General features: G+C 41.1%; 1 protein-coding gene and 1 long non-coding RNA gene across 4 annotated transcripts in view; one reads left to right on the plus strand and one right to left on the minus strand.

The window, feature by feature from the left end:
- Nucleotides 1–9,028, plus strand: part of LOC134293778 (uncharacterized) — a 37,062-nt gene extending 28,034 nt beyond the window's left edge. The window contains exon 3 of the long non-coding RNA XR_010000742.1: nucleotides 8,820–9,028. This is a non-coding gene — a long non-coding RNA (uncharacterized LOC134293778). The remainder of the gene's footprint in view (nucleotides 1–8,819) is intronic.
- The window catches only part of csmd2 (CUB and Sushi multiple domains 2), a 632,593-nt gene that overhangs the window by 600,584 nt on the left and 9,402 nt on the right, over nucleotides 1–22,607 (minus strand). The gene's annotated exons all lie outside the window — the stretch shown is intronic.

A 22,607-nucleotide genomic window follows, 5' to 3' on the forward strand; every position in this document is an offset into this window, starting at 1 on the left:
CAGAAATGACAGCGTGGAGGCGCTTGCAGGATTTCACAGCCATTGACAAGCAATGCGGGCAGCGCTGCCTGAGAGAGAGGGAATGGACAGAACAAATAATGCAGCCTTATCTCTACCAAATCAGTCGAGATCAGAGCTAACCAGGGAGAAGTCAGCATGTGACATGACATGCTGGTAGGCTCTTTAGCAAGGCACCATTGTAAAATAGTGGGTCACAAGTCATAAACAAGGGGAGAAAGCTAAGAAAGAGTAGCGTAATACAACCAGCTGCAGAAAGATGATGAGTCAGTGCCCTGGAGAAGAAGGGAAAGTTGATATGCCTTTTGACACTGGCAGAGTGTAAAGGTCTTCTAGCACATTTATGCAGGACATACGTAAGGGTGACAAGTACCAGAAGGGCGAGAGATCTTTTCCTGAAGAGCTTCGGCCAGTCATTGGCCATCTGGAATGTGAGGCAGAGCTGTGTTACAGAATAATCCAACAATAGAGGAAAATGTTGCACAAGGAGGTGCTAGATACCTCCTTGCGCAACATCTAAAAAAGCTGTTGTGTTGGTTTACTACCTGGGTAAGCCAGTGCAAGTTGACAAGGGAATTCCTATCCATTTTTGTGAGTTTGTTGAGACAGATAAGATCTTGGAGTAGAAGCACGTAACTCTCTTAGACAAAAAGGTAAAAATGAGAAGGATTGACTGTGTTACTGATCTACTATGATTGTTATGGATTTTATATTGTTGTATTTTATATTGTATATTTTATACTGTTGTACAGTAGAGTCTCACTTATCCAACACTCGCTTGTCCAACGTTCTGGATTATCCAACGCATTTTTGTAGTCAATGTTTTCAATACATCGTGATATTTTGGTGCTAAATTCGTAAATACAGTAATTACTACATAGCATTACTTGAACTACCTTTTCTGCCAAATTTGTTGTATAACATGATGTTTTGGTGCTTAATTTGTAAAATCATAACCTAATTTGATGTTTAATAAGCGTTTCCTTAATCTCTCCTTGTAATCCAACATATTCGCTTATCCAACATTCTGCCGGCCCGTTTACGTTGGATAAGCGAGACTACTGTATTTTATTGTATGTTGTTGAGCTTGGCCCCATGTGAGAAGCCCCGAGTCCCTTCGGGGAGATGGGGTGGATATAAAAATAAACTATGATGATGGTGATGATGATGATAGACTGGCCAGTGACTTTGTGATCACTTCCAAAATAGCCAAGACCATGATTATGTTTAGAACATGCAAAATGAAGAGCTCTGTTCAAACAAGCATTCTTAATGGGAAGAAATGTCCTTATTTGCGGCCAGGGCCATAGCCAGAAAAAAATGGGGAGGGGGGGGGTGTTGCAACTATTTTTTAGCGAATCATGAAGAGTAGTTCCATAACGCAAAATAATTTAGAAATCAGGCTCCATCGGTAAACTTCAGTGGACACTCAAGACAAATAAACTTCAGTGGACAGTCATGGGGATTTGGTTAACCGGTTAAAATACACGAATAAATCAAAAATTTCAGGGGGGGGGGTTGAACCCCTAACCCTCCCCCCCCCCCCCCCCCCCGGCTACCCTTTCCATACTGCCTCCCTTTCCATAAGCATATTTGTCCCAAGGTGGAAAAAATGTTTTTGAGATGCCTCCTAAGTCTTCTGTTGTAACTGCGGATGGTTGCCCCACGCTTATTCAGAATGAAATAAGGCAAATTTTGCCATCCCATAGATAGAAATAATTTGAGATCAAAAACAGGTTGAAAAAAAAAGTATAGCTGGCAATTTCTCCCATGCTGGTTCAGGGCATTGCTTGCTTTCCCCTTCTCAAATCTGGGCTCAAATTCCTGCATATAGGGTTGTGCTGCTAAATTGTGAAGCTTGGGTCCTCATTACGGGACTCCCTGCAGTGTCGGCCCCAAAGAGCATCCAGGAATGCAGGCAGAAGAATATATCTTTCTTATAGGAGTTTTCATCACTACCAGGAGGATGTCTCTAGTAAAGCTAATGAGCCTCACTCACCTACAACCAAGGCATTGCAGGGTATGGCAATAGTGAGAACTCACCACAAAACACTGTGATTTTCTAGGTTGGCCTTTGGTGAGACAGTCACTGGATGACCAGCCTCAGTTGGCATTATAACTCTATCCTGAATTTTATTAGGTCCCTTTTATTCGGGTATTTTAACTGATGATGTTGTTTTTATATTGCTGCTGCAGTCCCCCCCACCACCAATGAAGTCAACTGAATTGTACTTGGTGGTTGATTGATATTATTACCGCTGTATTAACTCCTGTTTTATTGTCTTACTGTATTTTCTTTTTTGTATATTGTGCAATGTATTTAATTGTTGTTTTTGTAAATTATAAAATTGTAAAAGTGAAGACTTGGCTTTGTGAGCAAGCGTTTGATGAGTTAACTCTGTTGGCTTCGACTCGGTCTGGATTACGGTTCATGTACAAGGTCTTGTGGACGAATGGCTAAAGTATTTTATATTTTATTGTTTTAAATCTATTTATTGTACTTTGTTCAATTATTTAATTGCTTATTTTTTATCTTTTTGTATTGTATATTGGCATTGAATTTTGCCACCACAAGTCCCCGTGGGGAGATGGTGGCAGGGTATAAATAAAGTATTATTATTATTATTATTATTATTATTATTATTATTATTATTGGCCCCTGGTGGCACAGTGTGTTAAAGCGCTGAGTTGCTGAACTTGCGGACCAAAAGGTCCCAGGTTCAAATCCCGGGAGCGGAATGAGCGCCCGCTGTTAGCCCCAGCTCCTGCCAACCTAGCAGTTTGAAAACATGCAAATGTGAGTAGATCAATAGGTACCGCTCCGGCGGGAAGGTAATGGGCTCCATTCAGTCATGCCGGCCACATGACCTTGGAGGTGTCTACGGACAACACCGGCTCTTCAGCTTAGAAATGGAGATGAGCACCAACCCCAGAGTTGGACACAACTGGACTTAACGTCAGGGGAAACCTTTACCTTATTATTATTATTATTATTATTATTATTATTATTATTATTATTATTATTAAATGTTGACAAACCACTACTACCATAGTTCCTTCCCATTTCTGTGCGTAGGGACTCCATTCCTGTGTTCAGTCTGGGTAAATCCATCAAAAAGACAGGGCGAAACTTGACAGAGCACACAACACGGCCGGCTATTCAAAATTTCATAATCCTCTATCATGTCTTTCCAGACCTGGACTACTTTCGAACAGCCACTACATTTATTTAAATCTTTGTCTTGGTAATCTCCCTCGCAGCTGCTCTTGTCTCTCCAGCTGCTCCAAGTTCTCTGCGGTGCCCTCCTTCATTTTCGCAGCTCGGCAAAGTCATTTTCTTGAACGGGCCACTTGGAGGAACATCGCTGATGACTGTCATTTCACATTCCACGGTTATAAAACAAGCACTATTTACCATCCTGTTCTTAAAAGGTTTAAGCTGTTTGGGCCAATTTTTTTTTCTTCTACAGTTTTCCCCACAGTTTTAAAGGGCAATCTAAGTTTCTGTCTAGGAGGAGGAGGAAAGAAGAAAAGAAATCAACCCTTCCCTTCACATCATGCAGACAACAGCCATTAGTTTGTACGTATAGGATGAGCAGACAGAACGTCACTTATAGAATCACTAGCTGTGCCCGGCCACGCGTTGCTGTGGCAAAGTGGTGGTGGTATTGGTTAAAAATTGTTGTGTAATTTTTATTTGACGTTATTTGCATTTTTTATTAGTTTTATTGTAAGTTATATTTTATTTATTATATTTTATTATTTTCTTGTATTATTTTTAGTTATTTTCTGTTATTATAGTATTTTATTGTATTATTTTTTTAGTGTTTTTTATTATTTTTTATTGGGTTGCTAGGAGACCAAGTTGGAGGAGCTTAGCCTTCTAACTGGCAGCAATTGGATAAAAGCAATTATTCCTCTCTCTCTAATTAGGACTTTATTTTTCTTTTCGTTTTGTTGTATCAACCTAGAGGCGTGGATGATGGGTTGTGTTGTCAAATTTCGAGGTTGGGGGGCCTGTAGTTTTGTTGTTTTGTGGGTCGCCATGATGCCATCACTCTTTTATATATATAGATAGAGTTGGAAGAGACCAAGTGGGCCATCCAGTCCAACCCCTTGTCAAAAAGCAGGAAACTCACATTCAAAGCACCCCCAACAGACTCCTAAAACTAGGGATTGAGGACTAGCTGAGATATGCCTATGAAGTTATGTGGTGTTTGAAGAATGAAGTTGACCTTATATGTCTAACTTTTGCAGATTTGATTATTTGCAATTTGATTACAATCTTCAGTCTAGGAATTTCCGGGTCTTCCAATGTATCTGTGAAGTAGGATTGTTGTATGTTTTCCGGGCTGTCTGGCCATGTTCCAGAAGTATTCTCTCCTGACGTTTCACCCACATCTATGGCAGGCATCCTCAGAGGTTTTGAGGATGTGAAGTGTTCAGAAGTTGACCATATGAGTCATGCTGAAAGCCTGGAGATTCCCAGAGTGAACATTTGTCTAGGAAATTCTAGGTCCTCCAGTGAATCTTCAATAAAAGTTGACTATAGAATCATGCTGAAGGACCTAGAGTTTCTTAGAACACCAGTCTAGAATATTCTAGGTCCCCCAATACTATTCTATGGTGAAGTTTTAATGGAAGTTGACTATAGTATCATGTTGAAGGATCTGGAGTATCTTAGAACACCAGTCTAGGAAATTCTAAGTCCCCCAATACAATTCTATAGTGAAGCTTCAATGGAAGTTGACTATAGAATCATACTGAAGGACCTAGAGTTTCTTAGAACATCAGTCTAAGGAATTCAGGTTTGTTCAGTACAATTCTGTGGACAAGCTCTAATGGAAGTTGGGTGTGGGCCATGCTGAAAGATCTACAGGGTTCCTAGGAGAACATCTGTGTAAGAAATTTTAGGTCCTACAGTACAATATTATAAATACCAATGGAATTTGACTATAGCGTAATGCTGCAGAGTTTCCTAGAGAGAACATTCAAAGTCCTCCAGTATTGGTGAAGCTCCAACAGAAGTTGACCATACAGTTATGATGAACGAGCTGAGAAAACATTGGTCTAGGAAATTCTAGGTCTTCCAGTACAATTCTATGGAAAGTTTCCTAGGATAACATCTATCTAGGAAATTCTAGGTCCTCAGTCCTGCTCTCCTAGTCCCAGCCAATGTGGAGTGCTGACTTTATTACCTTGACTTTATTACTGGGTTCTATGAATTAGTCTCTTGTTTAAATATTGTATGTTTCATGTCGATTTTAACGATTGTTTTTACTGATATTGATGTTTTTATTGGTATAATTGTTTTATTGCTGTGTTATTATTTGATTGTTTTATAGGGCTAGGCCCCATGTAAGCCGCCCCGAGTCCCTTCGGGGAGATGGGACGGGGTATAAAAATAAAGTTGTTGTTGTTGTTGTTGTTATTATTATTATTATTATTATTATTATTATTATTATTATTATTATTATTATTGATAGTGAATTATGATGCTGCATAGGGGTGCCAGTCCTCAATTATTTAAGCCTTCCATACAAGATGCAGTGTTTTAAGTATTGGACTAGGATTCTGGGAGATTAGGGACTAAAATAATCCAAAGCCTGAAATGACTTGAAAGCTTCCAACAACAGAATGAAAAAATAATTGTTTCTGTAGGAGAAAATGGATGCCCTTCTATGGTATATTCCCCATATTTAAACTTTTGGATGTTTTGTGCAGGAAATTCTGACTATTACAAACACAGAAGGGCAGGTTCTCAACCACAGATGAATGAATTGCAAAAACGTCCATCACACACACAAAACCGGACCAAGCATGCTAAAAAACATTAAAATAAAAGGGGATAGTATACAGTCGATGTGGATAAGAAATGAATTGGAAGATGTAAGAATTAAATAGAACCGCCTCAGCTAAGTAGTATCACAAATATAGCGAGGAAAACCAAATGCAAAAAGCTATTTCCAAACATAATGGAACAACGAAAATGAGTACAAAACGAATGAAATTTGTAATGTTACAGAAAAATACATAGTGTGCTCAATGTCTTCTAAGAACAAACAAACTCCAGCTACGGGGAAAACAACAGAGCTGTATTCATTTTGTTATCACATTATGTTCTGAGGAAACTAATTGTAATACTACTTTGGGTAGCGTTCCATGTTTCTTTGCTTTTCGGTTGTAAATTCTGTCATTCTGTTTCGTTCTGTACATATTCCTATTCATTTGTTATCCTTGTTAATGGTAAACATTGTCCTTATTTATTTTGCTATTACAGCATTGTCTATGTTTCGTGATGTCTTTTTGTGTCTCCGTGAAGCACAGGCACATGTGTTATATTTGCAGAAGGATTCTTGTGGATGGAAGTATTAATTCCTGTGTAAAGGAATGTCATTTTCTGCACAGAAAATACTGTTTTCTAAGTAAATCAACCATGTGTGAATTTTATGCAAAACAAAATTTCCTTTTTCTATGCAGGAAAGCCATATGTTTTGCATGGGGAGTAATATGTCTGCCATGAAATGGTATTTTCAATTGCAGAAAATATCATTTCTTGTTCAGAAAATGCCTTTTTTTGCAAAGTAATCACATGAAAATTCTGCACAGAACAATTTCTGAACACAGTATTTGTCAGATCAGAATTCTTCTTGTTAGGGTTTCTTGGTACAGTAGAGTCTCGCTTATCCAACCTTCGCTTATCCAACGTATATCATTTCTTGTTCAGAAAATGCCAAATTTTTTTTGCAAAGCAATCACATGAAAATTCTGCACAGAACAATTTCTGAACAAAGTATTTGTCAGATCAGAATTCTTCTTGTTAGGGTTTCTTGGTACAGTAGAGTCTCGCTTATCCAATCTTCGCTTATCCAATGTTCTGGATTATCCAATCCAATCTGCCTTTTAGTAGCCAATGTTTTTATAGTTAATGTTTGGTGCTAAATTCGTGAATACAGTAATTGCTACATAACATTACTGTGTATTGAACTGCTTTTTCTGTTGTAAAACATGTTGTTTTGGTGCTTAATTTGTAAAATCATAACGTAATTTAACGTTTAATAGACTTTTCCTCAATCCAACATTTTCGCTTATCCAACATTTATGTTGGATAAGTGAGACTCTACTATACTTGCAAAACATATTTTGTGACCCCTTTTCATATATTTCTGAATATTCTTTCCATGGACGCATCTAACTATAGAATGGATGCAGTTGATACCAACTTAATCACCATGACTCAGATCTATGGAATACAGGGAGTTGCAGTTTTACAAGGCCAAAAAAGTGCTGGTGCCTGGCTAAACTACAACTCCCATGATTCCATACAGCACTGAGCACAGTCCATGTGGTGTCAAATTGCATTTATTAGACAGTATAGATGCACCCTATACCTAAAGACACAAAACCTGGGGCTTTCCGGTATGAGTTGCATTCCAAAGATCTTTGGAATCTGGCCACGGTTACAATTTCATGTTTTGCTCTGGCCCTTGTCCAGAGTTCGGAAGTCATCTGTTAAACATCATGTTGCCCATAATGCATCTTTAAACAACTCTTTCGAAAGTCATTATTTTTTATCATTGCAGTAACAATGACAGTGTAATCATTCAATTAATGAGGAACATTTCGTGTTATTATAATTTGTAACTTTGGGGAGGGTCAAGTTGGGTTAATGTGTTCGTGTTGATTATCTTCATGCCAAAATGGGTCTACAACAGGGGTTCTCAAACTTTTTCAGCCACGGAGCCCTTTTTGAAGCAAAAATTTCTCGTGGAACCCCAATAAATGTTTGTATATTATATTATACCTTATATTATATAGTAAAGGTTTTCCCCTGATGTTAAGTCCAGTTGTGTCCAACTCTGCGGGTTGGTGCTCATTTCCATTTCTAAACCAAAGAGCCGGCGTTGTCCATAGACACCTCCAAGGTCATGGAGCCGGCATACCACTGGAGCGGTACCTATTGATCTACTCACATTTACATGTCTTTGAACTGCTAGGTTGGCAGAAGCTGGAGCTAACAGTGGGAGCTCACTCCGCTCACCGGATTCGAACCTGCGACCTTTCGGTCTGCAAATTCAGCAGTTCAACGCTTTAACACGCTGCACAACTTAGCAGTTCCAAAACTTCTCCTGGTCAACTTGACACTAGTTCAGGGTTTCTCCCATTCCAAACTGACTCCAAACGAATTTACTGCACTTTATTTGTCATCTTGAATGTACAACTTATAATGTGCACTTTAGCTTATCTATGACTGCAACCTCACTGGTTTTAATTCGATGTTTTATTAAGCGTGTTTTTATATCATATGTTAATGTTCAGATTTTATAATTGGTGTATGTTTTGGTTTATTGATGTACTGCATACTGTTATTGCTTTTATTTGATATTTCTGTGAGCCGCCCCGAGTCCCCTTCAAGGGAGATGGAGACGGGATATAAATAAACAAAATCAATAAATAATAAATAATAAATAAACATATCCTACATGGATACAGGGGTCATAGTGTACTCCTCTATCCAGTCTTGTTGTGACTGGTAATGCAATAGTTATGACTAGAATATGGGTATCTACCTTAAGTACAACCAAGTTGAGGAGACTCTATCTACTTCTGAGTTCTGCATCTCGGTTTAGTATCCCATCATTTTTTTTGTACCAGCCAACCCCTGAAAGCGAGAATAAGTGATTCTGGAACTTAATCCCATTCTTCTGTAATAATTGCAGCCTTTAATCTAATTAATTAATTAACAAGGTTAAGCATGTAGCAATGCTTGAGGAATTCGATCTTTGTTCATTTCTTTACAGAACGACTGCACCCATTCCTTGCGAGCTGAAACTCCACTATCCACCCACTTTTCGCATTTTTCTGAACATCGAGACACAATTATTACCTATTCAGTTCTATCCAAACAATGATACAAATAAAGTGTTGGGTTGTCTGCCATCCAGGACCCACAAAGGCCTGCCAGCCCTGTTTTCAGCTGTAGCCAATAAATAAGTTGTGACCCTTGTTAACAAAATTCCTGTGTTTGGCTGGTTTCTTGGTAAGGATGGTCCCCATGCATGCACAAACTAAATCAAATTATTTCTAAACAAAGATTATAAACATTACAGTGCCATTGTGATGTAATGGTTTGATTGCTGGACCACAATTTGAGACCAGGGTTCAAATACTTACTCGGCTATGAAAACTGGTAGATAACCTTGGGCAAGTCTAATATGCCCAATCCCAAAAACGCTATGATAGGCTCGCCTTGGAGTGCCATAAATCAGAAATGATTTGAAGGCACACAACAACAACACAAGAACAACAATCCTTCCCTAGTTAACAATTAATTTCCAAGGGCTTCCCTGCTGCTCAAAAGACAACAATGAAGGAACTTTCAAAGTTTCAAAGTATGGGGGCAACCACAGAGAAGGTCCTCTCCTGCATTCCCACCAAAGTGGTAGGAAAGAGAGAAGGACCTCAACTCAGACATGGGGAAGCTCATATAGGAAGACATGACCTGAGCCTAAACCTGAGTCATATTGAACCTTATAGTTTATAAGTAGAACATTGAGTTGTACCTGAAAACAGAAAGGAAGCTAGTAGAACAGTTGCAACATGGAAGTTGTGTGTTCCATGTTTCAGAACAGTCTCCAAAGGCAGCCCCACCTAGGGTGAATTACAATAATCTAGGGTGTTGAATTAATGGACTATGACTCCATAACTGACATGGCTCAATCCTAAGGAATGATGGGAGCTGTAGATGCAACCCTAGTTGGGATGTTACCAAAAGGTTATGTCACTATGAAAAGGTTACTTCAAAATAAATGGTCCTCAAATTGGAAAAATCTTATGCTGATTCGTCATTTTGCAATGTGTTTGGATAACCTTTCTTGATGACCGCAAGGATTCTTTACCTCCACCCTTAGGCCTCAAGCCTTTGTCAACCCAAGGATTTCCCGCTAACCTTCCTTAATAGGATGGGCTGTGGACTGTAAGTCATTGAATCCCAATTCCATGTCACTGTGTCCCCTCCCTGTTCCCAAACAGCAGTGATCAAAACCGGTTCATTTCTATTTAAAATAAATAAAGAAAAGCAGGGACGGGTTACTTGAAGAGCTCTGTTTTCTCAGAACAAGGCAATCAAAGACAAAGAAAAAAGCCGCTCTCATTACAGAGAATTAGCTCCAGTAGGTTCAGGAATAATGACTTGTAAATCAGGATGCTTGGAAAAAAGACAGAGAAAGGAAGGAATGAAGGCTGGCGGAGGGGGGGGGGTGCCACGGAATTCTGTAAAGCTGTATTAAGACTGTAAATCACTTTATTCTATAAGGTGCGACATGGTACCCTATGACGCGGGTACAGAATTTATCTTAAATTTGGGTTGATTTCTTTTCCTTTCTGCCCTCTTTTTTCTACCTCCTTTTTGTCTCAGAGGTAGACAAAGTGTGGTCTATGGGTGAAGGGGGGTCCCGGGACCCCAAAATGTGGTCCATGAAACCCCCAGGACCCCCCAAAGAAATGATTGTATGGACTGTAACGTAAACAAAGAGCCACGAATCACACACATGTGTTACTTTACTATACAATTCGACCATCCTCAGAACTAAACTATTTAAAAACACGACTCCCCTTAAACATCAACATAACAGCAACCTATTCAAAGCTCTATCCAACCAAGCCCTAAAAATCTGTTTGGAAGAGAAGAAATGAAAAAATCTCACTTGCTAATGAAATCCAATAAGGAAGGAGCCATCCTCCATAGCAATAGAGTTCCAAAGTTTTGGAGCAACAACTGAGAAGGCCCTCTCTATTGCTCAAGGTGCATCTACACCATAGAATTAATGCAGTTTGATACTACTTTGACTATCATGGCTCAATGATATGGTATCATGGGGGCTGTAGTTGGTGAGATGCTAACTCTCTCTGGCAGAGAAGGCTGAAGACCCACCTCATTGTAGATGTGCTCCACATCTCACAGCAGAACATCAACAATCCCATTTCTGTGATATGGATATGGAATCATGGGTGTTGTAGTCTGGTGAGATGCCAACTCTCTCTGGCAGAGAAGGCTGAAGACCCACCTCAGTGTAGATGTGCTCTGCATCTCACAGCAGAACATCAACAATCCCATTTCTGTGATATAGATATGGAATCATGGGTGTTGTAGTTTGGTGAGATGCCAACCTTCTCTGGCAGAGAAGGCTGAAGACCCACCTCAGTGTAGATGTGCTCCACATCTCACAGCAGAACATCAACAATCCCATTTCTGTAATATGAATATGGAATCACGGGTGTTGTAGTTTGGTGAGATGCCAACTCTCTCTGGCAGAGAAGGCTGAAGACCCACCTCAGTGTAGATGTGCTCCACGTCTCACAGCAGAACATCAACAATCCCATTTCTGTCATATAGATATGGAATCATGGGTGTTGTAGTTTGGTGAGATGCCAACCTTCTCTGGCAGAGAAGGCTGAAGACCCACCTCAGTGTGGATGTGCTCCACATCTCACAGCAGAACATCAACAATCCCATTTCTGTGATATAGATATGGAATCATGGGTGTTGTAGTCTGGTGAGATGCCAACTCTCTCTGGCAGGGAAGGCTGAAGACCCACCTCAGTGTAGATGTGCTCCACGTCTCACAGCAGAACATCAACAATCCCATTTCTGTGATATGGATATGGAATCATGGATGGTGTGGTTTGGTGAGATGCCAACTCTCTCTGGCAGAGAAGGCTGAAGACCCACCTCAGTGTAGATGTGCTCCACATCTCATAGCAGAACATCAACAATCCCATTTCTGTGATATAGATATGGAATCATGGGTGTTGTAGTCTGGTGAGATGCCAACTCTCTCTGGCAGGGAAGGCTGAAGACCCACCTCAGTGTAGATGTGCTCCACGTCTCACAGCAGAACATCAACAATCCCATTTGTGAGCTCCCTCACAAACATCCATCCTTCCTCCGGTTGGAAATCCTTGCAAACTCACAGAGACGATAAAAGAGGACAGCGCAAGAATACTGCTGCAATTGGGATTTTCCCAATTACACCTTAAGTGATGTTTGATCAGTCTACTTATATTGCAAGAGTAGCAACGCATGCTGGGCGCGTGTCTATTTTGCACATTATCACATGTGTTTATTGTAAACCACGTCTAATGATTTACATAAACTGAGGGGAAATTGGATAAACAGAAGTTATTGCCAGGGCAATGGCATTTTAATTCTTCTTGGAAGGGAAAGCACCCCCACCGAACCACCGCTGCCTTTGGTTTGCTTCCAAACGCCACCTGCATTGCATAGAGACGGCGACAAAGCTCCAGGTAATAATTACCAGCAATTCCCTAAGCCACAACCCCCTGAGATTGTTGGGGAAACCTTGGCAACTGATCATAATCATTCGCCATCATAAGCCCCAATGCAACAACAATGCAAACAACAAGGGGGAGATTTGCTACACACTGGGAGGCAGCAAACTGAGATCAGAAAGGGAGGAAACACATCTTTGTTGCCGTTGTTGTGCCGTGTGCACTCATCAGATCAATTCAGAGGAAAACGCTCAGTTGAAACAAGGACATTTAACACTGGGAGCTATGTGTGCGAAGATTTTTATTTGTTCCTCTATCCTCCCCGTATAGCTGCATACAAGGCTAGCCCAGCAGTAAATTAAGGGATTAGGCTGACTAAGGAAGGAACTATCATAGAATCATAGAACAGGGAGAAATCCCAAGGGCCATCCAGACTAAATACAGAATCAGATTATGCCAGTCGGATGGCCCTCATGGTCCAAATGTTTAGGAGGAATCCATTACTCTGAGTCTCTGTCCTAGGGCCAATCTATACTGACCACGGTAGAGGCAGAAGCAGAGCCAGCCCTGGGTATTTTTCAAGTGTAGGCGAACAGAATTTTGGCACCCCCCCCCCCCAAACCAATCATTGAAAAATAAAAGTGTTGGATAAGCAAAAATGTTGGATAATAAGGAGGGATTAAGGAAAAGCCTATTAAACATCAAATTACATTAAGATTTTACAAATTAAGCACCAAAACATCATGTTTTACAACAGAAAAAGCAGTTCAATACATGGTAATGTTATGTAGGAATTTAGCACCAAACATTGAACAGGGATATAGGGCAGTGTGGACTTAGATAACCCAGATAGCCCCCAATATTAAAAAAAACTCTAAAATCAGGACAATAAATAAAGAACAACACTCTGAAAGCAGGAGAAATCCAGACAGTAAACAATCAGGGACAGCTAACTCCTCCCAAAAAGAAAATTCTCCCAGGCAAGAAGAAGCCACAGGGCCATTTAATGCTAATCAAGGTGATTAATTAGAGTTCTTTCTCCCACTCTGGACCTTCTACAGATATATAAACCCCACTGACCTCACAATCTCTGAAGGCCCCAAAAGCGGGCCCAGCGCGGGCACCGGGAGCCCCGAACACCTTCCTGGCGAGAACGACGGCATTTGCCGCTTCTCTCCATACCAACTGATTTTTTCATGCCTTAACAAAGTGCACATACACCTGATCACACATCAAGCCCTGGAACTGGATCTAATAATAATAATAATATAATAAAGCTTTATTTATATTCCGCCCTATCTCCCCGGAGGGACTCAAGGCGGATTCCAAACAAAAAAGGCAAATATTCAATGTCCAAGCAAAACAACAATGCAGTGTTCCCTTGCTACTTCACAGTTCGCTTTTCATTCCCTCGCTGTTTCGCAGTTTTTAAATGAACACTAAAATAATATTATAAATCATAGAAAATATGATTTACAGTGGCGGTGGTCTCAGTCGGGTGCAGGTGGTGGGGCGGAGCCCAAATGGCAGTGGGAGGAGAAGGAGGAGAAGGAGGCGGCATCATGTTCCCCATAGCGGTGGTCTCAGTTGGGTGTGGGTGGTGGGGTGGAGCCCAAACGGCAGTGGGAGGAGAAGGAGGAGAAGGAGGCGGCATCATGTTCCCCATAGCGGTGGTCTCAGTCGGGTGTGGGTGGTGGGGCGGAGCCCAAATGGCAGTGGGAGGAGAAGGAGGCGGCACCATGTTCCCCATGGCTGTGGTCTCAGTCAGGTGTGGGCGGCAGGGCGGAGCCCAAATGGCAGTGGGGGGAGAAGGAGGCGGCACCATGTTCCCCATGGCTGTGGTCTCGGTTGGGTGTGGGCGGCGGGGCGGAGCCCAAACGGCAGTGGGAGGAGAAGGAGGTGGCACCATGTTCCCCATGGCGGTGGTCTCAGTCGGGTGTGGGCGGCGGGGCGGAGCCCAAACGGCAGTGGGAGGAGAAGGAGGAGAAGGAGGCGGCACCATGTTCCCCATGGCTGTGGTCTCAGTCAGGTGTGGGCGGCGGGGCGGAGCCCAAGTGGCAGTGGGAGCAGAAGGAGGTGGTGCCATGTTCCCCATGGTGGAGGTCTCAGTCGAGTGTGGGCAGTGGGGCGGAGCCCAAATGGCAGTGGGAGGAGAAGGAGGCAGTGCCATGTTCCCCACTGATGCACATTAAGGGTTTATTTTAAGAAATGCTGGAATTTCCCTTTGGTAAGAGAATGGCCCAATGGTAGCACCTATTCATGTTCTTAACTTTTAAAACCATGGCTTTTATCAGGATGGAATACCTTCCTTTTTCGCAGAGGAATTCCTCCTTCTTCGCAAAGGAGGAACCCCAAAAAACTAATGTTTAACTGCCTTGTAACTATTACTATCAACATGTAGGAGTTCATTAAAACCGCTGAGCTAGAATATATATAAAAATCCATTTTAATATGCAAGATTAATAAGGTCATCTTGGCTTTTATTGCCAGCGTTCCAGAGAACAAAATTGGGTTTTTTAAAAGAACTGTTGAACATTTTAACCTTGATTTTGTACTTCTTCTGGCAAAAAAGGAAAGAAAAGAGAGAAGTGAGGGAAACTTAATGTCAGGACCCATCCGAAATTCATGTTCGCTTCTAGGATACTGTAGGGCTGATATTTCAGTCTTGTCCTATACTTTGAGCTCAGTTTGTAACAACCAAAGTATGCCAAGGACAGAGATGGAAAGTGGGAGGTGAACAGGTAGATATTGCATAGGTAGGAGAACAGTTGAACAGTATAGAGAAAATATCTCTGAAATGGGGAAATATTTTCAAAATCTGAAATACTGTATATACTCGAGTATAAGCCTAGTTTTTCAGCCCTTTTTTAAGACTGAAAAAGCCCCCCTCAGCTTATACTCGGGTGAGGGTCTTGGTTGGCTTATATTTGGGTCAACTTATACTCGAGAATATATGGTACATTTATTATTTTTCTGTATTATTGTTGCTACTATTCCATTTATTTTACTCTATTATTATTATTATTATTATTATTATTATTATTATTATTATTATTATTATTAATACATTTATTATTTCACTCTGATCTTATTATTATTATATTTATTATTTTACTCTATTTATTACTACATGTATTTTTTTCGTGTCAGGAGCAACTTGAGTCACTTCTGGAGTGACAGAATTGGCTGTCTGCAAGGACGTTTTGATGTTTTACCATCCTTGTGGGAGGCTTCTCTCATGTTCCCGCATGGCGCTGGAGCTGATAGAGGGAGCTCATCCGCACTCTCCCCGGGTGGGATTTGAACCTGGCAGCTTTAAGGTCAGCAACCCAATCTTCAAGTCACAAGGCTTTAGTCCACTACGCCAATGGGGGCTCCGTAATTACATGTATTATTTTCCTTTAGTAATAATAATAATGGCACCCTGAAGGAGACAGAAGGCCTGATCCTTGCAGCCCAGGAGCAAGCCATCAGAACAAATGCAATTAAGGCCAAGATCGAAACATCAGCTATGACCCAAAAGCTGACGTAACCATTGATCATATCCTCAGCTGCTATAAGAAAATCGCACAGACAGACTACAAACAGAGGCACAACTATGTGGCCCAAAAGAATCATTGGAATTTATGCCTCAAGTACCACCTCCCAGCAGCAAAAACTGGTGGGATCACAAATCTGCAAAAATATTGGAAAATGAGCACGCAAAGATACTGTGGGACTTCCGAATCCAGACTGACAAAGTTCTGGAACACAACACACCAGATATCACAGTTGTGGAAAAGAACAAGGTTTGGATCATTGATGTTGCCATCCCAGGTGACAGTCGCATTGACGAAAAACAACAGGAAAAACTCAGCCACTATCAGGACCTCAAGATTGAACTTCAAAGACTCTGGCAGAAACCAGTGCAGGTGGCCCCGGTGGTGATGGGCACACTGGGTGCCGTGCCAAAAGATCTCAGCAGTCATTTGGAAACAATAGACATTGAGAAAATTATGATCTGCCAACTGCAAAAGGCCACCCTACTGGGATCTGCACGCATCATCCAAAAATACATCAGACAGTCCTGGACACTTGGGAAGAGTTCGACTTGTGATTTTGTGATACGAAATCCAGCATATCTATCTTGTTTGCTGTGTCATACAATAAAATAATAATAATAATAATAATAATAATAATAATAATAACAACAACATGTATTATTTTCCTCTATTATTATTAAAAGTATACATAAGCACATTTACATTGAAGAAGATGAGAATGATGATTTGATCAGAGTTGGACAGTCTTATCTTAAATTAGAGCTTTATGTAAATATTCAAAAACATTTAACCTACTGATGCTTCAATTAATGTAATTTTATTGGTATCTGTTTTTATTTCTGAAATTTACCACCCTCGGCTTATACTGGAGTCAATGTTTTCCCAGTTTGTTTGTGGTAAAATGAGGTGCCTCGGCTTATATTCGGGTCGGTTTACTCAAGTATATACGGTAATTAATGTAGTTTGACACCACTTTATGTGCTATGGCATCTGGGGATTTGTCATTCAATAAGACACCAGTCCTCTTTTGGCAGAGAAGGCTTGTGAAATGACAACTCTCATGAGTCCACCGCATTGAGCCAGGCCTGTGCAGTGGTGTCAAACTACATTAATTCCGCAGTGAAGGTGCACCCTAAGAGGCCTCCAGACTGCCCATAAGCCAAGAACAGTCTGGAAGACTAACACAGAGCTCACCAATGGCAAAAAGAAAAAAGAGGCGTTCTAACAAATTGCTCAGTGAGAACTTTCCACACATCCATTTGGCAGCAAATGACGGGGACGGATGGCAGAGTGCCTGGATCATGTTCTCTGCGCCCATTTTGATGTCTCTCCTTCTGACAGAACCTCCCAGACAACTGGAAGACAGCCACGTGGAGTCACCTTCTGTCTTCCTTCCTTCCTTGCTTGCCTCCCATCCGCCAGGAGCTCAGCAGACAGATGGAACAACTAGCCCAGGTATGCCTTGGCTGCTCCAGGTGTACAAGCGCATGTCTCTGAGCACGTACAAAGGTGGTCCCAGTCTCTAAAGCAGTTCTTTGTATGAGACGGAGCATCAGGAGAAGCAGATCTCCAATTCTGAAGCCCTTGTAGCTCTGGTTGTTACAAATCCATAAGCTATATTTTGCAGAGGTGGTTTTTATTTTTATTTTGCATTTAACAACAACAACAGTAGAGTCTCACTTATCCAACATAAACGGGCCGGTAGAACGTTGGATAAGCAAATATGTTGTATAATAAGAAGGGATTAAGGAAAAGCCTATTAAACATCAAATGATTTTACAAATTAAGCACCAAAACAACAAATTTGACAGAAAAAGTAGTTCAATGCACAGTAATGCTACGTAGTAATTACTGTATTTACAAATTTAGCACCAAAATATCAAGATGTGTTGAAAACATTGGCCACAGGCTGGTGCCTAATCAAACTACAACTGCCAGGATTCCATTAGATTGAGCCATGAAAGTTAAAATTGTGTCGAGCTGCATGCATTTTGCAGTGTAGGTGCACCTTTAAATAAAACAGGAAGCAGTTTTGCAAAAATCCACATGGACTCTGCTTTGCATAAAACAAAAGCAACCAGATAATCTAGTATGTGTTGGCTAATGAAGCCCTGTGGTTCATTAAGTTAATGACATTTCTCTGGAGAAATGCTAAGGTTGAAATTCCAAGCACTTCAGGCACAACAAATAAATGTAAGTTTCCTCTTAGACTGACTTCATTCATAAACCATCCGATTTTAGTTATTGAGGCCCTTTCCTTATCTATGATCTTCTGATGGCCTGATGAGATCATCTAGATGGCCCTTGAGGGTACCTTTCCTTACCTATGGTCCTATGAGATCATCTAGATGGTCTTTGGAGGTCTCCTTGCTTACCTAGGGTCTTATGAAACCATCTAGATGGTCTTTGAGGGTCCCTTTCCTTACCTGTGGTCTTATGAAACCATCTAGATGGGCTTTGCAGGTCTCTTTGCTTACCTAGGGTCTTATGAGATCATCTAGATGGCCCTTGAGGGTACCTTTCCTTACCGATGGTCTTATGAGATAATCTAGATGGTCTTTGGAGGTCTCTTTGCTTACCTATGGTCTTATGAGATCATCTAGATGGCTTTTGGAGGTCACTTTCCTTACCTATGGTTTTATGAGATTGTCTAGATGGAGAACGGAGAATGGAGAAGGGAATGCAGGAGACAATCCTGTCTCTCCTCCCGTGTCCTCTTAAATGTCGCTCTTAGTGTCTGCAGCTATGAGAAGAATGGAAGTGGGCAAGAGTGGACATTTGAATGCATTGAACTGGATTCAGTGCTGCCAAATGAATGGGATTTCTTCTCACTTCCACAGCAGCTTGGGGGCTGGCGGTCAAAACCCTTCCCAGGATTAATCTGGTATAAAGTGTCCATAGTTTCCCAGGAGGAAAGGCCATTTGGGAGGACAAAGTCTAGAAAGAAGTCAAATAAGACATTTCAGGCAAAGAACACTACTTGGAAGTGGTATTACAAGAAGCCCAGTGGAGCCGTGGTAATCGATCGGATATCGTCATAGTTGGATATGAAATCTACAAAAAAGACAGAGTAGGTCATGCGACCGGTGGCATTGCTTTTTATGTCAAAGAGGGCACTGAGCACAATAAATTAGAAACCGTAGGAGGAACAAAATCAGTTGCAAAGCCACGGCAGGTAGAAACATCAAGGGCGAAAAGTAATAAAATTGGAGATGAAGAAACACTGACCCTTTTGGTTGTGCTCAGCTTCTCACTCCTCCAATCAAAGGATTATTTGGTTCCCTTTCTATATGCGCAGGGATTTCTTTTCAAATCCACACACAAAATTGGATGCCTTGTGTGCCCATTTGTCCAAAAAGAATGACAATGTGCTCTCCATGCTTGCATGTTATTCTTTATGAATAACATTTGCCAACTTAATTACATATCGAGGTTGCTGGGATGCATGTTTCCTAGTTTTCACCCCATCCTTTTGTATATGTGGGGTAAAATAGAATAATGTTTCTCTAGAAATCTCTAGTTTCTTCAGCAAAACCTTCTCTAGAACAGTGGTTCCCAACCTTTGGGCTTCCAGATGTTTTGGACTTCAACTTTACCAGCTGTTAGGAATTGTGGGAGTTGAAGTCCAAAACACTTGGATGTCAACTTTACCAGCTATTAAAGTTTATCAGCTGTTAGGAATTGTGGGAGTTAAAGTCCAGAACACCTGGAGAGCTCAAATTTTCCCACATCTGATCTACTCTGTGGTTCCCAACAGTGGTTCCCAACTTTTGGGCCTCCAGGTAGCTTTGGACATCAACTTCCAGAAATCCTATCCAACTTATCAGCTGTTAGGAAGTCCAAAACACCTGGAGGTCCAAAGGTTGGGAACCACTGCTCTTGAAATGTCTAGGTTCTCCAGCACAACTTCTGCCAGAAGTTGATCACAGAAGGTCATTGGAGGACATAGAGATCCATAGAGAGAACTTTCCCTAGTTTAGGTTGTCCTGTAGAGTGATATAGTCAACTTCCAACAGAAGTTGACCATAGAGTCATACTGGAGGACCTAGAGATTCCTAGACAGATGTTCTTCCAGGTGAAAAGGGGTTTTAATTCACTTTCATAGGTCCTCCACCACTAACCTATACAAAACTAGAGGATGAGCTGTACTTTCATTCCACTTTAACTCCTCTGTGTAGTGCTGGAACTTCTTGGTATCCTCTGCTCATGAGTTTCTTGAACTAAAGCAATATTACATGTCTCCAGCAGAAAATTCTAAAACCTTCACCAACCAAGCTACAATTCCTAGGATTCTATGGGTTGGAATGATAGAAGTACCATGGTTTTGCCATTCTGACATTTTTCAGTCTAGACCTCTTGACTTGCAACTCCCAGAATAGATGATGGATGAAGTTGCTGTTCAATCTAGAGAGCACCAGACTGGCAAGGGATGCCTTAAACCATGACATTATTTTCTGTTTGAATTTTAGGAGTCACTAACTTGCACCCATGGAAATCCTCTATGAGAAAAGTAGGATAGTTTAATCACTCTCAAGGTGCATCTACGCTATAGGATTAATGGAGTTTGACACAACTCTATGTATTGAGCCATGGCAGTTATAGTGGTTTCAAACTCCATTAATTCTAGATGTGATAAGACAGTAGTTCTCAACTTGTGGGTCCAGGTGTTTTGGCCTACAACTCCCAGAAATCCATGCCAGTTTACTAGCTATTAACCTAGTGTTCATGTGGCCCGCCCTTGGTTTTATTGTTCTACTGTTCTTTTGATTTTGTTTATTGTAGTGTATATTTTCTTTTATTGTATTGTATTGTACAAATCATAATGCATTAAACAAACTCCATTAATTCTAGATGTGCTAAGACGGTAGTTCTCAACTTGTGGGTCCAGGTGTTTTGTTTTATTTATATTTTGTTACTAGCTGTGCCCAGCCACGCGTTGCTGTGGCGAAGTATGGTGTTATGGGAAATAAAGTATTGAGGAATTGGTGGTAGTTAAGGTAAAGGGTAAAGGTTTTTCCCTGACATTAAGTCCATTATAAATGGGTTATATAGCTGTGTGGAAGGGCCTTGAGTCTACACTGCCATATAATCCAGTTAAAATCAGATAATCTGTGGAAGAGGCCTAAGTGAGGCCTAACTCTGCCTGTCCCCTGGGCTGAGTTGGTGGCTAGGAGACCAAGTGGGCAGAGCTTAGCCTTCTAACTGGCAGCAATTGGCTAAAAACAATTATTCCTCTCCTTCTAATTAGGACTTTATTTTTCTTTTCTTTTTGTTGTATCAACCTAGAGGCGTGGATGATGGGTTGTGTTGTCAAATTTCGAGGTTGGGGGGCCTGTAGTTTTGTTGTTTTGTCGGTCGCCGGGATTCCATTACTCTTTTATATATATAGATATTGTATTGTTCTGGGCATGGCCCCATGTAAGCCGCCCTGAGTCCCTGTTGGGGAGATGGTGGCGGGGTATAAATAGAGTTTTATTATTATTATTATTATTATTATTATTATTATTATTATTATTATTAGGATTTCTGGGAGTTGAAGGTCAAAAGATCTGGGGACCCACAGGTTGAGGACCACTGTGCTAAGCAATTATGAAGCTGGAATAAGGAGTTGTACTGTTTTTCAATCTCATTCATCATTAGGACAAAACGTACTTCTACATTGTCAAATAAACACAGGTTCAGACCACTTATCAACCATGGCTCAATGCTATTGAATCCTGGGAGTTGTAGTTTTGCAAGGCCTTTCTCCTTCTCTGGTGCCTCATCATAGTACACCTCCTATGATTCCACAGCAGTTAAAATGATGTCAAACTGCGTTGATTCTACAGTGTAGACACACCCTTAGACAACTGAGATCAAAGGCAGGGGAAGTGCCCTAATGGCGCAGCATTTCCTGTCCCTTCTTGCTGCTCCAGATGCAGAATGCTCCAATCATGTCAATAGTTTACTTCAATAATTCACAACAACTAAAGACATATTTGCCCACTCAGTCATCTCCCTCTCATCTGTTTTTTCCACAAACCGAAACCAGCAGATGATTTGCATAATTCGAGGGATCAAAAAGTAGACATCAAAGCCACTGCAGTGACAAGGATCTGCATGGGGAAAAACAAGCGACTTCCAGGACAGGAGAGAACGGGAAAAAAAGAAGAAGATGCTGATGAGTCTGGGGAGAAATGGGAGCAAACGTGTACGGCAGACAAACTTCTCGCAATACTATGGGAGGCAGGCTTTTCCCATTCATTTTAACTGGGTGTCCAGTAATAGTCTGATGGCACGTCTACACTGACCAAGTCACGGAGGACGAAAGGGGCAAAGGCAAAGCAAACGTGTGGCTAAATGTAAAGTGAAGGAAATATATTAATATACTATATATACTCGAGTATAAGCCTAGTTTTTCAGCCCTTTTTTTTAAGACTGAAAAAGCCCTGCTTGGCTTATACTCGGGTGAGGGTCCTGGTTGGCTTATATTTGGGTCAGATTATACTCGAGAATATATGGTACATTTATTATTTTTCTCTATCTGGCCAAACTGCATTAATTTCATAGTGTAGATGCACGCTGAGGTCCCTTCTACACTGCCATGTAATCCAGATTATCAAAGCAGATAATCCACATCATCTGCTTTGAACTGGATATTCTGAGTCAGTGACCTTCAGTTTGGAAGTTGTAGTTCACCTACATCCAGAGAGCACTGTGGACTCCAAACAATGATGGATCTGGACCAAACTTGGCATGAATACTCAATATGCCCAA

Source organism: Anolis carolinensis, unplaced genomic scaffold, assembly GCF_035594765.1.
Source record: "Anolis carolinensis isolate JA03-04 unplaced genomic scaffold, rAnoCar3.1.pri scaffold_10, whole genome shotgun sequence".
NCBI classification, from domain to species: domain Eukaryota; kingdom Metazoa; phylum Chordata; class Lepidosauria; order Squamata; family Dactyloidae; genus Anolis; species Anolis carolinensis.